Source organism: Anas platyrhynchos, chromosome 12 (genome assembly GCF_047663525.1).
Source record: "Anas platyrhynchos isolate ZD024472 breed Pekin duck chromosome 12, IASCAAS_PekinDuck_T2T, whole genome shotgun sequence".
Classification (NCBI taxonomy): Eukaryota; Metazoa; Chordata; class Aves; order Anseriformes; family Anatidae; genus Anas; species Anas platyrhynchos.
Genome location: NC_092598.1, coordinates 18,531,613 through 18,551,346, shown reverse-complemented (window position 1 = coordinate 18,551,346; position 19,734 = coordinate 18,531,613). Strand labels below are relative to the sequence as shown.

The window sequence follows — 19,734 nt, the reverse complement described above, 5'->3', positions numbered from 1 at the left end:
ACTTTCTACCAGTGAGGTTCCATTATTTTTTGAAAAATATCTTTATGGGTGTAGGTGACAAAAGAATCTCTCACCTAGTCATTTACTTACAAACGGATGAGTCTTAATGGCATGGTCTCTCTTAATTCTCTGCCTGCAGCATTTCGTCTCCCAGAATGCAAAATCCAGACCCTAGGACTATCATCCGAGTTATTATGTGAATGACAATTACTTATCTTCTACGTGTCAGGCTATATGATTTTTTGGTCATTTTTGTCTTTAGACTCTATGAAAGCACAATCTATCATTAACTACATACAACATGTAGGCTAAGTATGAACACAGAAGAATGATAGTAGCTTCTGGAGAAGCAGAACAATAATTCCTTGCATAGCAAACTATTTAAAAAGACATAACTTAGTTACAATGGACTGCAAATAATGAAGAAACCCAAGTTAAAAAGCAAGTCCAAAATCTGCAAGGATAAGTATCAAGTATTTTTTGGTATGACATTTTTTATATACAATGACAATAAATATCCTAAAACATATGGACCCAACAAATACATGAATACTGCATTCCTTTCTTCCCTGTATGCTTTAAGATTGCAACAGTATGCCTGTGAGCCTGCCAAGCAAGTCTTCTGAACTCATTGGTAAAGAACACACATATTGAATAAAACCTCATAAATTGAGCACCAATACTCTATTACCATGTTCAAACAAAATTCACCAAGTTGCAAGAGGAAACTACTTACAAACAACTCTGTAGTTCCAAAGTTGCAAAATTCAAGTCATTTCATGCTTTCAGCAAACCTCCTTACACTTGTAACATAACCTACAGAACAAGGCTGGCGCGATTAAGCACAGCAAATTGCATAGCATACTTTTTCCTATAAAACTCAAATGTAGAGAACTAGAGTGGTTTAAGATTTAATGGCACTACCAGCAAAGTATGGATACTTCTAAGATATGTTTTCTTTAAATTCCCTATGTTACCACCAACAGTAGCACTTGCAGGCACTTTTTTTAATAAAGCAACTCATTATTAAACTGCCAGACCAGACTTTCAGCAGATGGAGTTAATTAACAAATGTAGCATACCAGGCAGGCAAAGAATGTCTCAAAAAGAGTTAAAAGCAAAATGGTAATACATGGAACACTGATCAATTCCACACCATTTGGTAATTGTGTTACCATTAAGCAGATCCTGTCTTCCACAGATTTACCTTGGTGACTAAACAAGCATATGATTTGTGAAATTTATACCTACTGTGATTAAAAAAAAAAAAAAAAAGCTGTCTGTTGGAAACTTTCATAGGCTATTTCCTGTTGATTTGTTCTACTTGGGTATCTAGCTAGTTTTTGTTGGCAGAATTTGCTGTTGCTGAACAACTGGAATGCTTCAACTTTTACATTGACAGGCAGGTTTTCTGTATGTGTGTGTGTGATCTCCCTATGTTAGGTGTCCTGGCTGTTCTGAAAATGACAAATCAGGTTAAAAGGCTACAGATGAAGATTATTTCCCTTCCATGAAGCATATGCTGGAATTCTTGTGTCTGCAACTGTGCACCAACATATGTACATAGAAACCAACACATGCAGCACTCTGTTTTGTTTCTGAACAAAAACATGCCGTGCTTCTCAACCTAAGGTTTGTTCCACAACGAACTTGAAGAGATTCAGAAACAGTTTCGACAGTCACCTTCTCAACCACGTCCAAGTATGCAGTTCTATAGACTGCATGAGAACTTAATGAGAAAGCTCATAATATTTTCAACTTTATCAAAATTTTAGCTTCAACAATTACAACTGTGACCTCCTTTGGGTTCCCCAGTACAAGCAAGACATTGACAAACTGGCAAGAGATTGCCCAGTAGAGGACTGCCAGGATGGCTGAGACCTGGAGCACTTGCCCTGTGAGGAGAGGCAGTTGAAAGAAGGCAGGTGCAGCCAGGAGAAAGGTGCAGGACTTTAGGGACGCCTGGCAGCAGTCCCCCAGTACCTGCAAAGAGGTTACTGAGGAGCCACAGTTAGACTCCTCACAATAATATACGGTGTGAGGGTGAGAGAGAAGAGAAAAAACAATCAAGAGAAGTTCAGACTGGATACAAGGAAAAAGTCTTTCAAGCATGAGGCCAGATGAGCAGCGGAACAGCTTGTCTCAATTCTTGGAGGTTTTTAAGACCCAGCAGGATAAGGCCCTGAGCAGTCTGATCATGTAGCTGATCCTGCTTTCATTAAGAGCTTGGACTAGATGACTTCTGAGATCCCTTCCAACCTGAATTAACCTATGATGATACTCATTTTGAAAGCAGCATTAGGCCCTACTTTGTACTAATTGTTAACCAAATTCAAAAGCAGGGAGAACAAAATAGTTAGGACCTTTTATCAAACACACTTAGGCTTCACAAAAGCATTCACAAAGAACAGAGAACTTCGGTATCAGTAATGGCCAAATAATGAAAGAAACATTTCATTTTGAAAAAGGAGAAACAATTAACTAGATGACAACTTTGCTACTCTGAAAAGAAGAACTGCATAGACATGACATTGCAATATTCATGGAAACAAGGGTTTACATAACAAAATTCTTGTATTTGTACACAAGCAATTTCCTTTCTCCCATCCTCCCCAAAGGGAGGTTCTGTAAAGTCATCTTGGGGTCTGAGACACAAGCTTGGTGCTTTATTTTTGCTTCAACTACAGTAAAAATTACAGTTACTGTGTTTATGGGTAATCTCAAATCCTAACTTGCATACGTACAGCTGTAAAGTCTACCAATACAGAAGGATTCCTACAGCTACACTGTTATATGTACTCAGATACAAGAATATTCAAACACTCCACATAAGTTGAAGTTAAATGCAAGTAACTTACTATAGGCTGAAAAAAATATTTTTATCCAAGAGTTAATTGTTTTATGCTTATAAGTTCATAAGCAGTGAACAACCATAGATCTTTAGAGGGATACCTTGAATCTATAAATGAAATTCTGTACTTTTATTTTTATTTATTTTTTAATTCAAGCCCTTTTGTTTGCCCTTGAGTATACAAACAGTCCCAATTAAAACAAAACAACCTCCCCCCTCCCCTTTTTTAATTCTTTCAGAATAGAATCTCATTTCAAATACATAATGCAAGTACTTTGTGTAAGGGTCAGGCAAGAGGGCTGGGACTGAAATCAGAAACCTAATGAACTGAGATTATAATTGTAACAAAACATGGTCACAAAGAGTCACAGGCAGGACAGAAAGAATTAGAAAGTTAGGGGGGAGTAGGAACAGAGGATCAAGCTTGTGAGAAGTGGCCAGATTAATCTATTTCTAGAACATTAAACTATTTACAAATGCAACTCATACTGCTTGAAACAGAATTACTGTAATACTCTGAGAACTGCATACCCAAACTTAAGGGATGCTTTAATCTCCCTGGGTTCACGTCATCATTACCATAAAATAGCAATAATAGCCTCTTATCTCATCAATTCATAGCAAAAATAAAGTTTGTAGAGCAGTGGACTCTAATGAGAAAAATATGAAATTGCAGAAAAATTAGTTGTTCTATCTTCAAAGTAGAGTTTAAACAATGCTTAGTTAAAAAAGATAAAAGACCGTACAGTACATTTGTAAAAAAAGGAAAACATTTAATAGTGGTATATTAAATCAGCAGCATTTGTTTCATTTAGTGAGTGAAGAGAACCACAGAAACAAAACCTGTAATTACAGTCTGGGATTTTTACTACTAGAAGGAAAATAAATGAAGTTAAGAAATGTAGATGGTTTGTTTTCAACAGCCCCCACACACAGTTCCAATAATGACAGACTTAGTCAAGCTGTGATAGGTTGGGGGAACTCTGATAACACTTGACCAAAAAAAAAAAAAAAAAAAAAAATGTACTATGAATCTTCTAAAAACTGTAAAAGGTGCATATAATAGTACTAATAAATTAATGATTCTTCAACTTGTTGCACTGGGTTTAGTTTAGCTCATTAAGAAACAGCATAACTTGTGAATGTAATGGCATATTTGAAAAAGTCTCTAAAGAAATATTTTGATGGGATTTTTTTTTTTTCCTATAAGCAAGAGTGAGTGTGATAAGATACAGAGCAAGATATTCTCCAGATAAATTTAAAGCCTTATGCTCTCTACCTGAGCTTAGCAGAATTTCTTAGCATTGCATCTGCACAGGTGCAGGATTTGGGGCTGGGTTCCATCCCACTGCTCAGAAGCCAGGACTGCAAGCTACTACTTCTCAGAGGCTTGGGACTTGGCCAAAATGCAGTGAATTTCCACAGAAATAGCAGAATTGTACTTGATAAAAATGTCTATTAACCACACCAAAACTGTTGCTTCCAAATAAGCATTCCTGAGAGTATGGCTAATAATGGCTAATTGATATTGTGACATATTTTTGCTATCTCCACTTTTGGGGGATACTTCACATTCAAATAACTTCATTATGCTGTAGGCAGCACGTGTATGTTTAGGCCCAATCCTGATTGCTTAACTTCAGAAATCCCATTACAGTTCTGTAGCATATTACAATTAAACCAAGTCATTGGAGTGGAAGCTACAGACTTCTCTTGTGGTCATGGTTCAGAGTGCAAAGGAAGGTCATGTCTTTGTTCAATATCATGTGATAGAACCATCGATTCCAAATATCAGTCCTGCTCCTTAGCCCAAAATACCATTACTTTTCTCCTCCCCTTCCTATTTCTCACCTCTTCATTAATAAGATTTTATCATTGTAGAGTCATGACTTCTCAAGTACCCTCTATGACCTGTCATTTATTCTCCTTAGCTCATTAAGTCTGGTGAGCAAAATGTTAGGAGCTTGCATACATTACTCCTCAAAACAAATAAATAAAAGGAATAAAGTAACTTTGCAATGTTTTCCAAGCTTAATTTTCAGTGATATGAACATACAACTACATGATTATAAAAGAAGTGGCCAGATTGGACATGTTATTTTCACTTCCACTATCCAACTGAAAAGTTTTTTTCAAGATTTTCCTTCCCTCTTACTGATTTTTTTTTTTTTTAAATATTGAATACATTTTCATAATTCTGGCTCTAACTTAATTTCTTAAGCTATGTCTTAATGATTACTAAAATTCAGGCCAAAGAGAACTAACTTACGGTAATACCAAAACCATCAACCACTCAAGTAACACAATTACTAGCAGAAAGTTCAGTCATTGAGACTATTTATTCCTAACTAAAAACAAACAACCACCAGCAAACAACCACCACAAACATAGACCCATTAAGATCAGTTGAATGAGAGCTGCAGGGCTAGGCTGCTGATCTGTGATATCAAAGTCAAGTTCTGAAGTATTTATTAGACTTTGTTAGTGAAACTGAGAAGGCTGTAAGCTTCCCAAACAGCAATTTCACTGTCATGTGAATCATTTCCAGAGATTGCCTTTGTGGATTCCCTAGTGAACTACTAAATTGATCTTATAGCTAGTGCTGCAGAACCTTTCCAGCTGGTTTATGATGAACACATGTCCTTCCCAAGAGCATATACCCTTCGTTACAGTCCCAGATTAACCCAGTTTGTGTGAACTCAGAACCCACACGTTGTACCTTTGCAGGCTCTGGGAACACCTCAAAGAGCCTCTCTCTCTCTAAACAAAACAAAAAACAACCCTCTCCTCTTCCCCCAAATGCAGCTCCCACCAAAATATAAACAGAAAAGAAAACAAACCGAAGGAAAAAAACAAACGACACCCCCTAAATAAAACCCAAAACACACAATTTAGAGAACTATTACAGAATTTTATCATACAGGAAAAGAGAAGTTTTAATTTTTTTTTTTTGGCAGGTGCAGTAGAATCAAGGGTAGAAATACTAAAAAGATTTCCTCTATTAAACTAGTTAAAAAAACAAACAAAAAAACAAACAAAAAAACAAACAAAAAAACAAACAAAAAAACAAACAAAAAAACAAACAAAAAAACAAACAAAAAAACAAACAAAAAAACAAACAAAAAAACAAACAAAAAAACAAACAAAAAAACAAACAAAAAAACAAACAAAAAAGGTCACTTCCAAATTAAACTCCAACTGTACACCAGTTATGACACTTCCAGAATTTAGAAGTATGTGTCTGCAAGTCTTATCTTCTTTAAATCCACAACCAATTTTGATTCATGAAGGAAAGTAGTGGCACACTCAATATCCCATTTGCAAGTGCATTAGCTCTTGCAACGTAATTACCTGGCTCACTAACCTCACATATCCAAGAATTTCTGCATGGTAACTTCATATTAAGCAATTCACAAGAAACAGAAGATATCACAGAACACTTCTGTAATCAGATATGCCACTACACTATAAATTATTTTTGTACAATAAAAATCTATACTAATAAATACAGAGGCAGCTGTTAGAGGAGCCCTTACAGTTAAACAGATCATCGTCTCTTTAGCACTGGTTAAGCACAGGGAAATTCCTCAGGAGACAAACCCTTGTAAGAAGCTTACCTCCCAACTGCCAGGACAGAGAGATTAATGGCACTGTCAGTCACACCAAGTCACCATGATTGTTGCCTCAGTTTTATGCAAGCCTTCTAGTTATTATCTAGTACTAGATGCTCACTAGTTATTTTAAAACCACCATGGCTTATTTTTATAAGCCTAACAATAAAAAGCATAGGAAAGCTTCAAAGAAACATTTACACTTACTACTGTACTGAACAGCAGTCACAAAGCAGTGTGAGAGGGGGAACTAAAGGCATGGAAACTGACACAAGCAAAACAAAAGCTCATGAGAGAGACTGGAAGTTTATGACAAGGATCTTTCAGGCCAAGAGAGCTCTGATTTCATATTAAGCTAAGACCAAAGCATCAGCACAATTTAATGGGCCAAAGACATTCAGAAAGTCTGACATAGTTTATACTAGAGATGTTCTTTCTCCTTTGGAGAAGCACCATCCTGTACCAGATTTAGACAAAAACAGATACTTTGAAGTACACTGAAGTGCCTAAGTCAGCCTCTGCAATGAGATCCTGAACCTTCAATGCCTGCAAGTGACGAGTATTAGCTCTGACGCTGAGAACCTTAGGACTCCTAAAGAAGTGAGCCCGTAAGAAAGTTTAACACCAGACAGATGATGACCCCTTAAAACAACACCTTGGGCTGCACTAACAATTGCAATGAACATTGTAACATTCCCCACACACTTGGAAGTTCAGGCAGCTTGTTCCTACGTAGCTTGCAGGTTGTACCGGAACCTGCATCTAGCAAGTTTACCAAGTCCCCGTTTCATTCCTGTGAAATCAGTCCTTTATCAGTCCTCTCTGAGTACAGCATATCCTGCAGTGACCTGTAGCCACATTTGGGGCAGGCACTGCTGCAGTTTACATGGAAGCGCTGCACAGCCACATAGCTGCAGTTGTGCATTCCTGTGGCATATGACATATCGCTCCAGATGGTGCAAATGGCAGGCAAGCTGAAGTATATCTACCTCGCACTGTAAATCCACATCTGACCTTCCTTTAGGGAGGTAGCCACATTTTGGTGATGCTATACAAATTCAAAAGGTGTGCTTTTCAAAAATATAAGTGCTGAGGTTCTATAGCCACACCATCCAAAGATACTTAAATATAACTGAAAACACACAGTGCTTATGTACCTATACACTTCCAAAAATTCTGTAGAGCTCCTGTTTCATCTAGACTCTTTATTGCCCTGTAAAGCTCACAAGTGCTTTTTGGGGTTTAAAAAAAAAAAAAAAAAAAAAAAAAGCTGAAAGTCATGAATCACTATCCATTACAACTGGATGAGTTGACAGTAAGAAATTTGTTTATATCTTCATATTGTCCACAAAATAATTCTAATGCAAAAAAGATTTCTATATTTTCATTTTTTCATTACTGGTTTGTTCCTCTAACTCATCAACACATCAAAACATAATAAAACACATCACAGGCTTTCAGCAAAACAAGTAAACATGAACATAAATAAAACAACAAGAAACTGACAAAAACAAAATGCAAAACTACTAGTAGAAAATGAGTGGGGAAAAAAAAAATACAACACAAACCTTACCTGAATAACATCCATTAAACCCTTCGCATGACTGTAATCACACTTGATTTTTTTTGTTTTCGTTTCAGAACAGAGAGTCTCCCTGAGAGGGCCTCTTGCTCTGAACTTGCAGGCCATTTAGCACAGCAGAACTTTAATTAAGCTGGATCTGTTGGGTTTTTCATAATACTAATTACCAATCATTTCAGTATATATTCTGTTCACCTGTGAGCTAACTTACATTGCCACTGCATAGCGTTAGTTGTTATGGGGCTGTGGGCTGTCACAGGTATTTTCAACACAATTGTGGCAGAAAGCTTCAGAGAAAAACCTGGTTGAAGAATGAACGTAGGTAAGATTGCAGCCCACCACAGCACAGGATGTGTTTTCTTCCCCACAACTCTGTTAAGAGATGGTGAAATCTTTTTTGCTCTTTTTCTGTCATAGCAAGAACATAATCCAAACAGCTTTGTCCCTTTGCAAGTGCAGGGACTGCAAATCTTCCCCTGTTGAGCTGCATAATGATAGGCCCTGATACTGACGTTCAGACACTCAAAAGCCAAGAGCTGCATAAACTAAGAATGACAGAGTATGTTTCAGTCAGCCATTTAGAAAAAAAATACAGTATGTTATGAAGCTACGTTTAATCAACATATTTTCAGTTTAAAGCTGTCCTGTTTTGGTTTTCTGTTCTGCAGGGCCAAAAGATATTCTAGCACACAAGCCACATACATAAGCTCTGGTTTAAATTTCTTTGGTTTGTTTTTTAAACAACTATGCCTCATCTTGACTTTCTACCAATCTTTATGAGGCATGACAGGTATATGACATTCTTATTTTGATTAAAATATATATTTTTCTGCTGAAAAACTTGGTGAATGCTGTTTTTAATGTTTGGTGTATGTTATAGTATGAGTTGTTGCTTTCTGTTAGCAGCCTGCATTTGGGGACAGAACTATATCATTTGATATAAAAGTTGTTCACCATGACAACTTCTTCAACTATGGGATTTCATGTCCTGTAAGTGCAAAATGTGAGAATACAATCTCCATAAAATTAACACAGATTTCCTGGTTGTTATAAGCAACTGCTATACTGTGTGTCTTATCAGAAGCTCATCATCTCAGCAGAAGTAAAATACTACTTCCCACAAGTCTATCCACATCTGTGTGCAGAGAACGTTGTTTTGTTCTGTCTTCCACCTCTGCCCTAGAATACGATAGCTTCCATTTCAGTTGTATATTGATTTTTATATATCGCTTTTTTCTTCTGAAAGGTGCACACTAGAAAATATGGATCTACTCAGAATGTTTCTCAGCAATATAGTGTCAAAACAATGAGTAGAACTGACAGTTGGCAGAAAGGTGGTTAACTCAGCTCAAATGTCAGTAAGAATAAAATGTTAAGCCTGTGTATTATAAAAGCCAACTGGTATTCAACAATAGGACACAATTTAATACCCAGCTCCTTCCATAATGACAGTCTGTGCAGAGACACAGTGAGGCAATAGGACCATCTATGGTAGTTTGTTGTCATAACTCATGAGCACAATTTGTTCAGAAATATAACCATTGAATTTTCAAATATATTGTCAGTTTTTTACTTGTGGACTACAACTCATTCCATATACACACTCAATGTGTTTAAGAGACTTCTGCTAAATACAACTCATCAAATTTCTCACCCTTTGCACACTGATACCTGATCAGGCCTTCTGCCCCATGTCTGCATTCTCTAACCACAAGATAGCCTTAAATGAAGTTTTGACAAACTGACTTTGTGTTCTTTTTCACTCAGGAAAAAAGTGGAAATAAATCTTCATAATTTCAAATCTTTGGTTTAATTTTTTTTTTTTTTTTTTTTTTTTAAACAGTTTTAAAGCAGAGTATAGTAAGGCTAATCACTTTATCATGTCATCCGTTGGACTGGAAAGACCTTTCCAGCCAGAACAGCACACAATCTCTACTGTTAGTTTTAATACCAAAAAAGTATCTTCCTTGACCAACAGCTTGCCTTCTTTAATTTAGTGGAAATCATCTTGTGAATGAATGTTTCTGTAGAATTTCCTAATGCTGTAAACATATCTTAAAACTTTCAAAATATACCTACTTTCCATTTTACAGGAGGGCAAGAATACATGCAAGCAGCACCAGTATTTAATCCATTACCAAATAGCAGTTCTAGTAATGAGATGGTGCCACATGTGCCTTAGATGGGGAAGAAAGATCTATAATCTATTCCTGTTTCAGCCACTACAGCACTGACTAACTGCTGGTAAGTCACTCCACTAATGCACTGCTGCTTCTTCCCCTCCCACCTAACGGTTTATGAACAGATCCACACAATTTAGGGCTGACTCCTATTATGTCCTTCTCACTATGTATCACTCACTATTAATGCACTACATGTATGATACAAACGAGTCAAGCAAGAGCTCATCAGTAATGAGAGAAATAAAGGGCTATAACATTTTTACAGGAACATTATAAACTCATTTAAACTGCTTTACTATTTGTATATAATTAAATATTGCATTAAAAGAAATTCTAACCTCCCCTCTCAAATAGCTCCTCAAGTAGCAATTACTTTCACCTCCTACCAGAAACATCTGAATAATGTCCATGGAAGGCCCTGAGACTAAACCCACCAGATGGGCTGGATGAGATATTCTGGACTTTTGCATGAATTATTTCACTCCATCATAATTTGGAAGACTCATAGCTGCTGTAATACTGGAAGGCTTGATTTGATTTCTGTTTATAAAGTTGAGCTTTGATGGATGTTATAAAACAAAGGATAGGCAGCCAGCTTCTATATCTTCTCTGCATTTTTGTTGACAGCAGAGATCTGAGGGCTCTGACTCATGACCTAGAGCAGTTTAAACCAATATGCCAGCTGTGACAACTGAGAAACCAGCACACAGCACTCTTGCAGTAACAACGGTAGCTAAAGTGAATCTCCTGCAAATAACACCAGTAACATTTTAAGCTAATACAATACATACCAGTTACGAGTCAGAGCCCTAAATAATTTCTAGTCAAAACTAATGTATTGGGAGTTTTCATATAAAACATTTGTGTATATACTGAATCAGCATAAACTCTACAAGTTTATTTAATTTACATGTTAGTATTGTCTTAAACCATTTATTTTTCAGTGCTATTTCCTTACTCGTACTCAAAAAACAGTTTCTGGCTCAACTCTATAAGGGAAACAAGTTTAAACATTGTGAAACAGAGTATTGATGTTATGTGTTTCAGACTATGTTACTAAGCTCTGGAAATTTCTCCTTAGGTTAGGTGCTAGCAGCTGCTAGACCTCCATATGTGCATGCCAAGAGAATAAAAAAAAAAAAAAAAAAAAAAAAAGTTGGCTAAGAAGTTAAAATACAGAAAATTCTATTTCTGTAATGTAAAGAGTATTTGGGTAGCTGCATGTGCAACAGAAAACATTAATTTGTTTCCAACAAATGTCAAATATTACTATTTTAAAGCCCCTTCACTTCAGAATGTCAAGAATGCCATTATCCATATTCTTGGTGTTCTGCCAGTAGGAGATCTGGCAAAGGACTCTGATGTGCTCTTTTTAATTCAAGGCCTCTGCTGCAAAGATCTCCCACAGAGAAGTATTTATAAACCACAATGTATCTCCTCCTCTCAGAAAATATTACCAGATCTTCATGCTCTGCCTTTTAGATATTCCCAATTTCCTTCCGTCTTTGCAAGACACACAACTGACTGGGGCTCATTTGGATTCAAGGTGCAGCGATGCACCTCACACAAAGAGTCAGAGTGGCTTCAGTGTCATTTAGTTTTGCATGCTCTTAAGTCACTGTCCCAGTGAAAGGGCTGGCCCCTTCCTGCCTTTGCTTTTGGATTCTGCTTTGCTGCTTACCTGGGTTCTGGCAAAACTAGACAGGCAGCTCTGCCCTTGTCCTGTAATGTGAATCTGTGGGGGTATCTTCTCTGTTTTTTAACATAATCATATAATCCCTCTAAATTTCTTCTTTTTTTTTTTTTCCTTTTTTTTTTTTTTTTTGATTTCTTATGCACTGATATCTTAATTTTTGGCAAGCAGAATTGTCCAAACAGAAGATTTCTGGTTGCAAATTTGAATTCAAAGAACTTATATCAACTTACTACCGATATCACTCTCATCTCAAACCTGAGATATTAGCAAAGAAAAAGTAACATCCCTGAGCCAAGAAGCAAAAATTAAAGCTAACATATGGCAGTAAGAATACCAATAAAGGGGTAAAATGATACAGTAAGACATATAATTGAACTTGTGCACTAAGACTGAGTAACTATACAAATATTTATTAAGTTCATATATCATCCCATAATATTCTACATTTTCTTTGGAGACCAAAAATCCAACTGTTTACCTTTAAACTAAAGAATTAACAAGTGGCTCCCTCTACAGTTACAAGACTGTTATCACTATTGATATTTCCAGAAACTTTGAAATGGTTTTGTGCCCAAAAACACTGTATAAAACTAGGGAATTGAAACACTAATAGTTTGGATTTACCTTCAACATTTGTTTTAAAAAGGAAGAGAGGGGTAATGTGCCTATATATATGTGAGCTGGTTTTTTTTTTTTTTTTTTTTTTACTAACAAACTGAGTAAACCTTTCTGTTAATAATATGAAGACTCAGTAATTCAAATATTGTATGCTTATTCAACAGCTAGGTTGAAAAATTATAGGTTACTTTGGGTTTAAACAACAGTGATTCCTATACTTAGTGACAAATGAAAATGTAAAATTAATCAGTATATTCCAGCAGAACTCTGTTTTTGGAACATAGTTTTTTGTTTGTTTTTGTTTTTGTTTTTGTTTTATTAAAAGTAAATAACATTTCAGTATTCTTATGTACATTGAAAGTACCATTCCTTAAACTATTAAAAGATGTACTCAAGTGGAGACTGGAAAAGAGAAACCAATATATTCAAAACCAACTTTCTTTTCAAAAATGCTTCATTTGAATTATCCATTAAAAATTATATAGGAGAACCTTGCAGAATTTAGATGTAAATGCAGGCAGCAAAACTTGGTATTTATCATACACAAGTGTGCAACTTCAGCAGTACAATGGAGATCCATTCTAAGCATAAGTGCATACAAACAACAGTGAAAAACATACATATCTTAAAATCCATCTATGTTTTTAAATTCATCATCTTTTACTTTCGATTGAGCATTGTGGTATTTCTGCTGTGTCCATAGGTTTACATACCAAGATATTTGTGTGAAACTGAGTGTGCACAGTAGCTGTCAGGAGCACTAAAATACATAAAACATGATTAGTTGCACTGCTGCAAGGCCCTTGGGTTTATGTTCTGTGATAAAAGGGAGAATCTGCACGTATCAGAGACACACCCAATTTTATAACCAGACTCCTCCAAATACCAGGATCCCCTACCAGAGTTTATACAGCTTCTCACTGCAGAGTATGTAGTATTTGAATCTGCAAGGTAGTTATTATTTTAAATAGAATTTATTAAAATAACAGGTCATATTCATGAATTGTAGCAGAGCTGCAAACTTCCCAGTAAAACAGAAGCATTCAGAACATAAATCAGACCCAGATCTAAAAATAGCATTGGATGCAACTACAAAAAAATCCAGCAAGTAAGGCATTCATAGCAAACACTGCCTGAGAGCTTGCGAAACAGAAGGAAACACTGTCAGAATTAGAAAGACACTGCGTGATTCACTGTTTTTCATGGAACTTTCTCAGGCACTTCCTCTGCTGTTGCAAAAGGCAGTTCAGAAATGCTCTTTCAAAAAAACAGACTATCCTAATATGGCACTGACAGAGAAAGGAAAAACAGCAGCACCAGCATGGAATCCTAGGATTTATTTGTAGCTTTGTTTACTTAAAACCTGATAAAATTAGTTATATTACATAATGCATACCTTAAAATGCAGAGAACAAACTTCTTGCAAGAGCAAACTCTTCAATTTACAAAAAATTCCTGTACTTGTCCTCCTACCAGGAATCAGTGACCAAAGACTTTATCCCGGAAATGCAGATTCTATAAAAAATTAACAGATGGAAGGAGATAACTCTGTACTACTCATTGATAGGAGATGGTTCCTGTTATCTTTCACTCAAAACACTGCTTTTAATCAAGATATTTTTTATTTAATTTATTAGCACGTAAAAGGAGAAAAATTTATCTATTATCAAAGTATTCCCCTCTTGAGTCTGTCATAGGGAAGTACTGGGAAGTTGCGTTTGTCTTACAGAGCCTGTAAACCAGGAGCAGTCAGGCGGGATTAGTACAACGCTTAAATCCTTAACTTCTCTCTGGAAAACACAAAAGAGAATCCTGTGTCCCCAAAACCTATTCCCCAAGCCAACATAATTTGATTAGGTTGAGCTGTGATTTTTTCAGCAAAGAAAGGCTGAGGAGCACAATGTATAATGTAAGAGGAGACCTTAGAGAAAGAACGATTGCCACATATATTCTAACAGCAGCTCCTAAAAATGAAAATGTGTGAGGTCAGAATCCACATATGTGAAAGAAGATATGTTCTTCAAGAAGTGTGTTCAGACATGTACACAGGCTCCAGACAGTTTAAAGGAGCCAATAGCTACCACCAGACCAAACAGAACAAAAAGAGCAGCCATTTCCCCTTTAAACCAAGAACAAATAAACAAAGCCCCCAAATCCTGCTGGCATTCTGTCTACACTTGACCAAGTAATTGTGTGACTTTGAAGTGATTAATCTATTCTTGATTAAGTCCAAGTATGCATATTTATTTTGGAATAAGAACATAATATTTAACATTTTCTAGGCATAGCTCCATCGCTCAGGACAAGAAAAACAACTCCCCAGATCTCTGCCTTCAGTTGTGGCAAACCAACTTTTACCAGTAGAGGTATTAAGACTGAAACCTGTCACCTTTAATACAGATGGCTATGGTGTTTACACAGCGTTCACAGCATTAAATCATAGACATAACAGGAAACACATCTGATTATCTCTTTTATCAATTAAGTAAAAACAGAAGTACAGTTTTGACCTCTGACACCTGTGTGGAGACTGCTCAGCAGGGTAGTCTACCCACAGCTTGCCACCTCAGTTTAGTACTGACATTACTGTATTCCGTCAGGGCTACCAGAGCAGACACAGCATTGACATTTAAGCTTACCTAAAACACATACCTACCTTAGAGCTGCTCTGTGCATGGCTGAGGGTTTTGCAGTTGCTGCCTGGTCCACCACCACCAGGCAGGGGTTTGGCTTGTGCTCTGCCGTCCCCTACCAGCTTCCCAGCAGCCTCTCTCCCCTCAGGGTCTTGCGTTCGCCCTCACCCTGCCTGTTTTGGCTGCAAAACTGGACCAACACACAAAAACCCAGCTCAGCTGCTGCCTAGGCTGCCATATGAGGTTGCAAAGCCTTCTGCTGAGACATGTTGGCCATCGGCCATTTCCCAGCCTTCCTGATTCCTGACGCTCCTTTTCCCTCCCTCTCAACAGCTCACCTGAGGTGAAACAAGATGGGCGCCCTCAGAGGCCTCTCACAGGAGCAGGGCTGCGGTGGTGCTGGTTGTGGGGTGAACGATGCCAGAGCCAGCTGGGGAAAACTTTCATGGCAGTACTGGACATCTGCCTAGACACAGCAGATACTGGGATGTAGTGGGATGAGGAGAATTTACAGAGTAGGCCATTGCTGTGGCAAAGCTTGGCTCTCAGTCACCACTTCCACTCACCATACTGCGTGGTTTTAGGTAGTTGGCTCTTATTTGTGCCCCATTGTCTCCATTTGAAAAATGGGAATTATTATGCTGACCATCTGTGTGGAACATTTTGGGCGATAAGCAAAAATAAGTAAATAAATAAACCTTGCAATTCTGTAATTCTTCACATCTTAGCCCATTTTTTCCCCTTGTTTTCCACCCATTAAAATCTAAGCATTCTCTCAGATCTGTCTATAAAAAAAAATTGGAGTTACATAGTAATATTTACTCTACAGAATGACCCTCTGCATGCTCATTCTCTGTGTTAAACAAAAGGTCATTTACAATTACTTTGTTAACTTATCATTATTTTTTTTTCATAGGCAAAAAGAACACATGGGCATTTGCTATATAGCCAGTGAGTTACCTGCTGCCAGCAGGTACTCAAACAGCAAACTTGCAAGTGGACCTATATGATGCTTCCGTGTTAATGTGTAGCAAGAACCCTGACTTTGCTCCGTTCATTTCTGTAAGTCTCTTCCTAGAGATTTTACCTACTCATATTATGGTTTTCATCTTAACTTTTTTTTATCAAAGAACAGCTTTCACAGATACCACAATATTTTGACAGCTTTTTTTTTTTTTTTTTTTTTTTTTCCATACAAGTTTCCATTAGGAGATACACTAGTATTTTGCAGTAAATACAAGTCTACTTCATATTTTCAAACTGATTTACATTTTCCTCTTAGGTATAGTCAACTCTGTTTTCCAAGATGATGGGAAAGATGCCTGGAACACACAAAACATTAATGCTGGTAGGAAAAAAAATGCCCAGATACCAAATTATAGGGGACACTGGGAAGCACTGTGCAAGGACACTTGATGGAATTAGCTCAGGTTCAGCTGGAATGACAAGTTCAGGCTCACCATCGGTGTATTACTTGCTTGCAAAACCGCATCACCTAATGTACACTTCTTTTGCCAGCACAGAACCCAGCAATACATGTATATCTGAAGTGTGAGCTATCTAGGATCTGGAACATTGCAGGAAGCAGAGAGCTCCAAGATCATTATTTAGGATTATGGTGGTCCCGGACTGACACATCCAGAGCACAACAGATATCTGAATTGCAATTCTCTCTCTACACAAGGATCACAACACAGCTAAACCACAGTTACATGTTAGTTATCACACAGACAACTACTTGAATGTACTCAAGTGATTGCGATATTTTATTATTTTACTATTGAGCTGGGCAATCACACATTGTGGTGTGTTTTTTATTTATTTTTTAAAAATATTTTGCTGGTAAACTCAGGGCTGTTCTGCCAGGTAATTACACCTACCTGGAATTATAAATGTCTTAGCCTGGACAACAAGGAAGTTCTGAGCAGGATCAAAAAACATTCCTTTCAGTGGAAATATCAGTAAATTGAAAGCTGTATTAGCAATAAGTACCACCTCTGAAAATTAGTTTATTCTAGGCATCAGGAACATTCCAGGTACATTCAGACTTATGGACATCACACTTGGACTTTACCTTCTCCTTTGATCATTCCACTCTGGGTACTTTGTACAGTTGATAAAGGAATGTCACAGGCCAACTTCCATGTGTAAGGAAAGCATATTTTCTTTGCCATAAAAAATTCTAAGAAAAAAACAAAACACACAAAAACAACAAAAAATGTTCTGGTGCATTTTTAATTATGTTAGATTGAAGAAGGCTTTCCAGGCTGCTCTTCACGCAGGGCTAGTTCTGTTGTGCACTGAAATAGAGGATTTTATGGCTGTTTATATTTCCAGCAAGTAAGTGAAACCTAAGTACACGTGAAAATAAAACTGAAAGACACTGATGGTTTTGTTCTAAGTGTGAGATGCAACCCTAGGTATTGCTCTGTCATACAGCATAGCATTACAGAAGTTCCATCCATTTTGTTCTAGGAAAATTCAAACCACACCGACCATGGTTGTCACTTTCCCCGTTAGCAGAGAAGCAAAGAACTCGAAGGCACAACAGAACCTTAGAAAAAGGATGGGGGAAGGGCAGCAAAGAACCTTTGGCCATCAATAGGCTTCTGCTATCAAATTCAGTCTTTTTTTCATTAATCAGTCTGTACTCCATCTGGGAAAAATGGTAAGATCACAGGTTTTAGATAGCTACTCTTCCCAGCTAGGTTTCTTGTGTCATACAAAAGTAATCAGCTACTACTCCACTGCGCACTTGATACTACATCCCTCTTTAATTCCTTTCACATTGGATGTTTAGAACAGAAATGAACAGCACGTTTGCATTTACTGGCATTGGTGTAGCCCTTGAATTTATTGCCATTTAGTGAAGACTCTACATATTCCATCAAACCTCCCATACTGGATAGCAGTCAACGTGGTATTTATCTTTTGCTACCTCTGCAGTACTTTGCAATACTTCAATTTTCTTCTTCCTTCCTTGTGACAAAAACTGAAAACAAAACCATATTTCTTTATTTGTATCTGTGTATGCTACAGTTTTTTTTTTTTTTTTTTTTTTTTTTCAGTTGTGAATATACTGATAAACAAAGGAGGTACAGGATAGTTTGTATAGGTTTTGGCCCATTTTCTTTATTCTCCAGATAACTTCTAGAACAGATGCTTAGGTATTAGATGACCCTATATCTCTGTGTCTCATGCCAACATAGAACTAAGAATTATCAGACTCACTATTACTGTCCTCCTCAGGATCCTATCCCTCCAGAAGATAAGCCCATATCTGAACACACAGGACTTAGTAGGTGAGCCACTGCTTCTTTGCAAAGATGTGCTGGTCAGAATAATTTTGCCCACCTGACGCATGAATCATCCCCTCAACCACTCAGGAAAAAAATTTAAGCTTTGCCCATTTGGGTGTACAACCATGTTCAAATAATTTACTCATCCTCATTATTTTTTTTTGAGATGCTGCAAAAATTGTTCCTAATGTTTTTAGTTTGCTCTTGCTGCTACTCCTGTTGAGGGAACAACAGGACTGCCTTCTATTTCTGACCTCATAATGCATATGAAAGGGCCATCAAAGATGGAGAGACTTTCAACACCTGATCAGTATTTCCCAACTCTTTTACACCCAAGAAAAGTGATTTCAGAACTTAGCACACTACTGAAGAAAAAATCACTATTCATATGCTTTAGGGTAAGGCTCAGCATGCCAGAAGTTTAACACAGGCCCTGAACTCCATGTTTTGTTTTCAATTGTATTTGATCACCTATCACAAGAAACCTGTTAAAAGGGCAACGTGACCTAAGTGTGTTCACAGGCACAATAATCTTCACTCTGCTCCTACTCTCAGAAGTCTCACTGGTCAGTTTTTGAAAATTACATCCTCTTTCCTCCCCCCTTTTTTGGGCTAGATCCCAGAACATATTTGAGGGAGTGGAGCTGACTGTTAACTGCATCCTATTAGTTCTGCTCAAGATGGTGTGTCATTTCTATATAAACAGCATCACATTCTGTTAATAGCCAATCACAGCATTCTTAGTTCAAACAGGCAGGGCAAAGACAAACAGAAAACAGCACAGATTGTTAAAGATACTTCAGTTATTCTGAAAGCGTATCGATGGTCAGAAGAATTTCTAATTTGAAAGCAATGTTAACATCACAGATCTTTTAAAGCATTACAAGTAACTTCAACTGATGGGAATTGTGGTTTTAAATTTTCCTGCTGAAACCTTACTTCTAATTACTCTAACATAGTATCCCACAAACTGGATGAACAAGTGCATTTTTTGATCAGTGTCCACAGACAGAAGAGACATTTTAGCCATGTATACAAAGCTTACTAGTCAGTTGTAATATCAGAAGACTGCTTAGCATCCCTAAGTTCTTCATATAATGTTCGGTTTTAACCACAGCAACATATACTGTTATCTGTCTTGCATTTTAACCTTTCTTTATAGAAAAACTAGCACTACCGAGTACAGGTCAGTAACCTTGCTTTAGAACACTACAAACCAACAGATGAATAATGCCATCTTGTGACAGTACTGCAACAGTAC

General features: G+C 37.1%; 1 protein-coding gene across 3 annotated transcripts in view; it reads right to left on the bottom strand.

Annotated features, from left to right (window-relative positions):
- Window positions 1-15,452, bottom strand: part of SIAH1 (siah E3 ubiquitin protein ligase 1) — a 73,672-nt gene extending 58,220 nt beyond the window's left edge. Inside the window, exon 1 of one of the 3 annotated variants that reach the window (XM_072043873.1) lies at window positions 15,198-15,452. The gene's annotated coding sequence lies outside the window, so the exon portion shown is untranslated. Of the gene's footprint in view, window positions 1-8,035; window positions 8,175-15,197 lie in introns of those variants that run through there. The other 2 variants (XM_013103858.5, XM_038185608.2) reach the window with 2 other exon arrangements.
- Window positions 15,453-19,734: the final 4,282 nt, after the last annotated feature.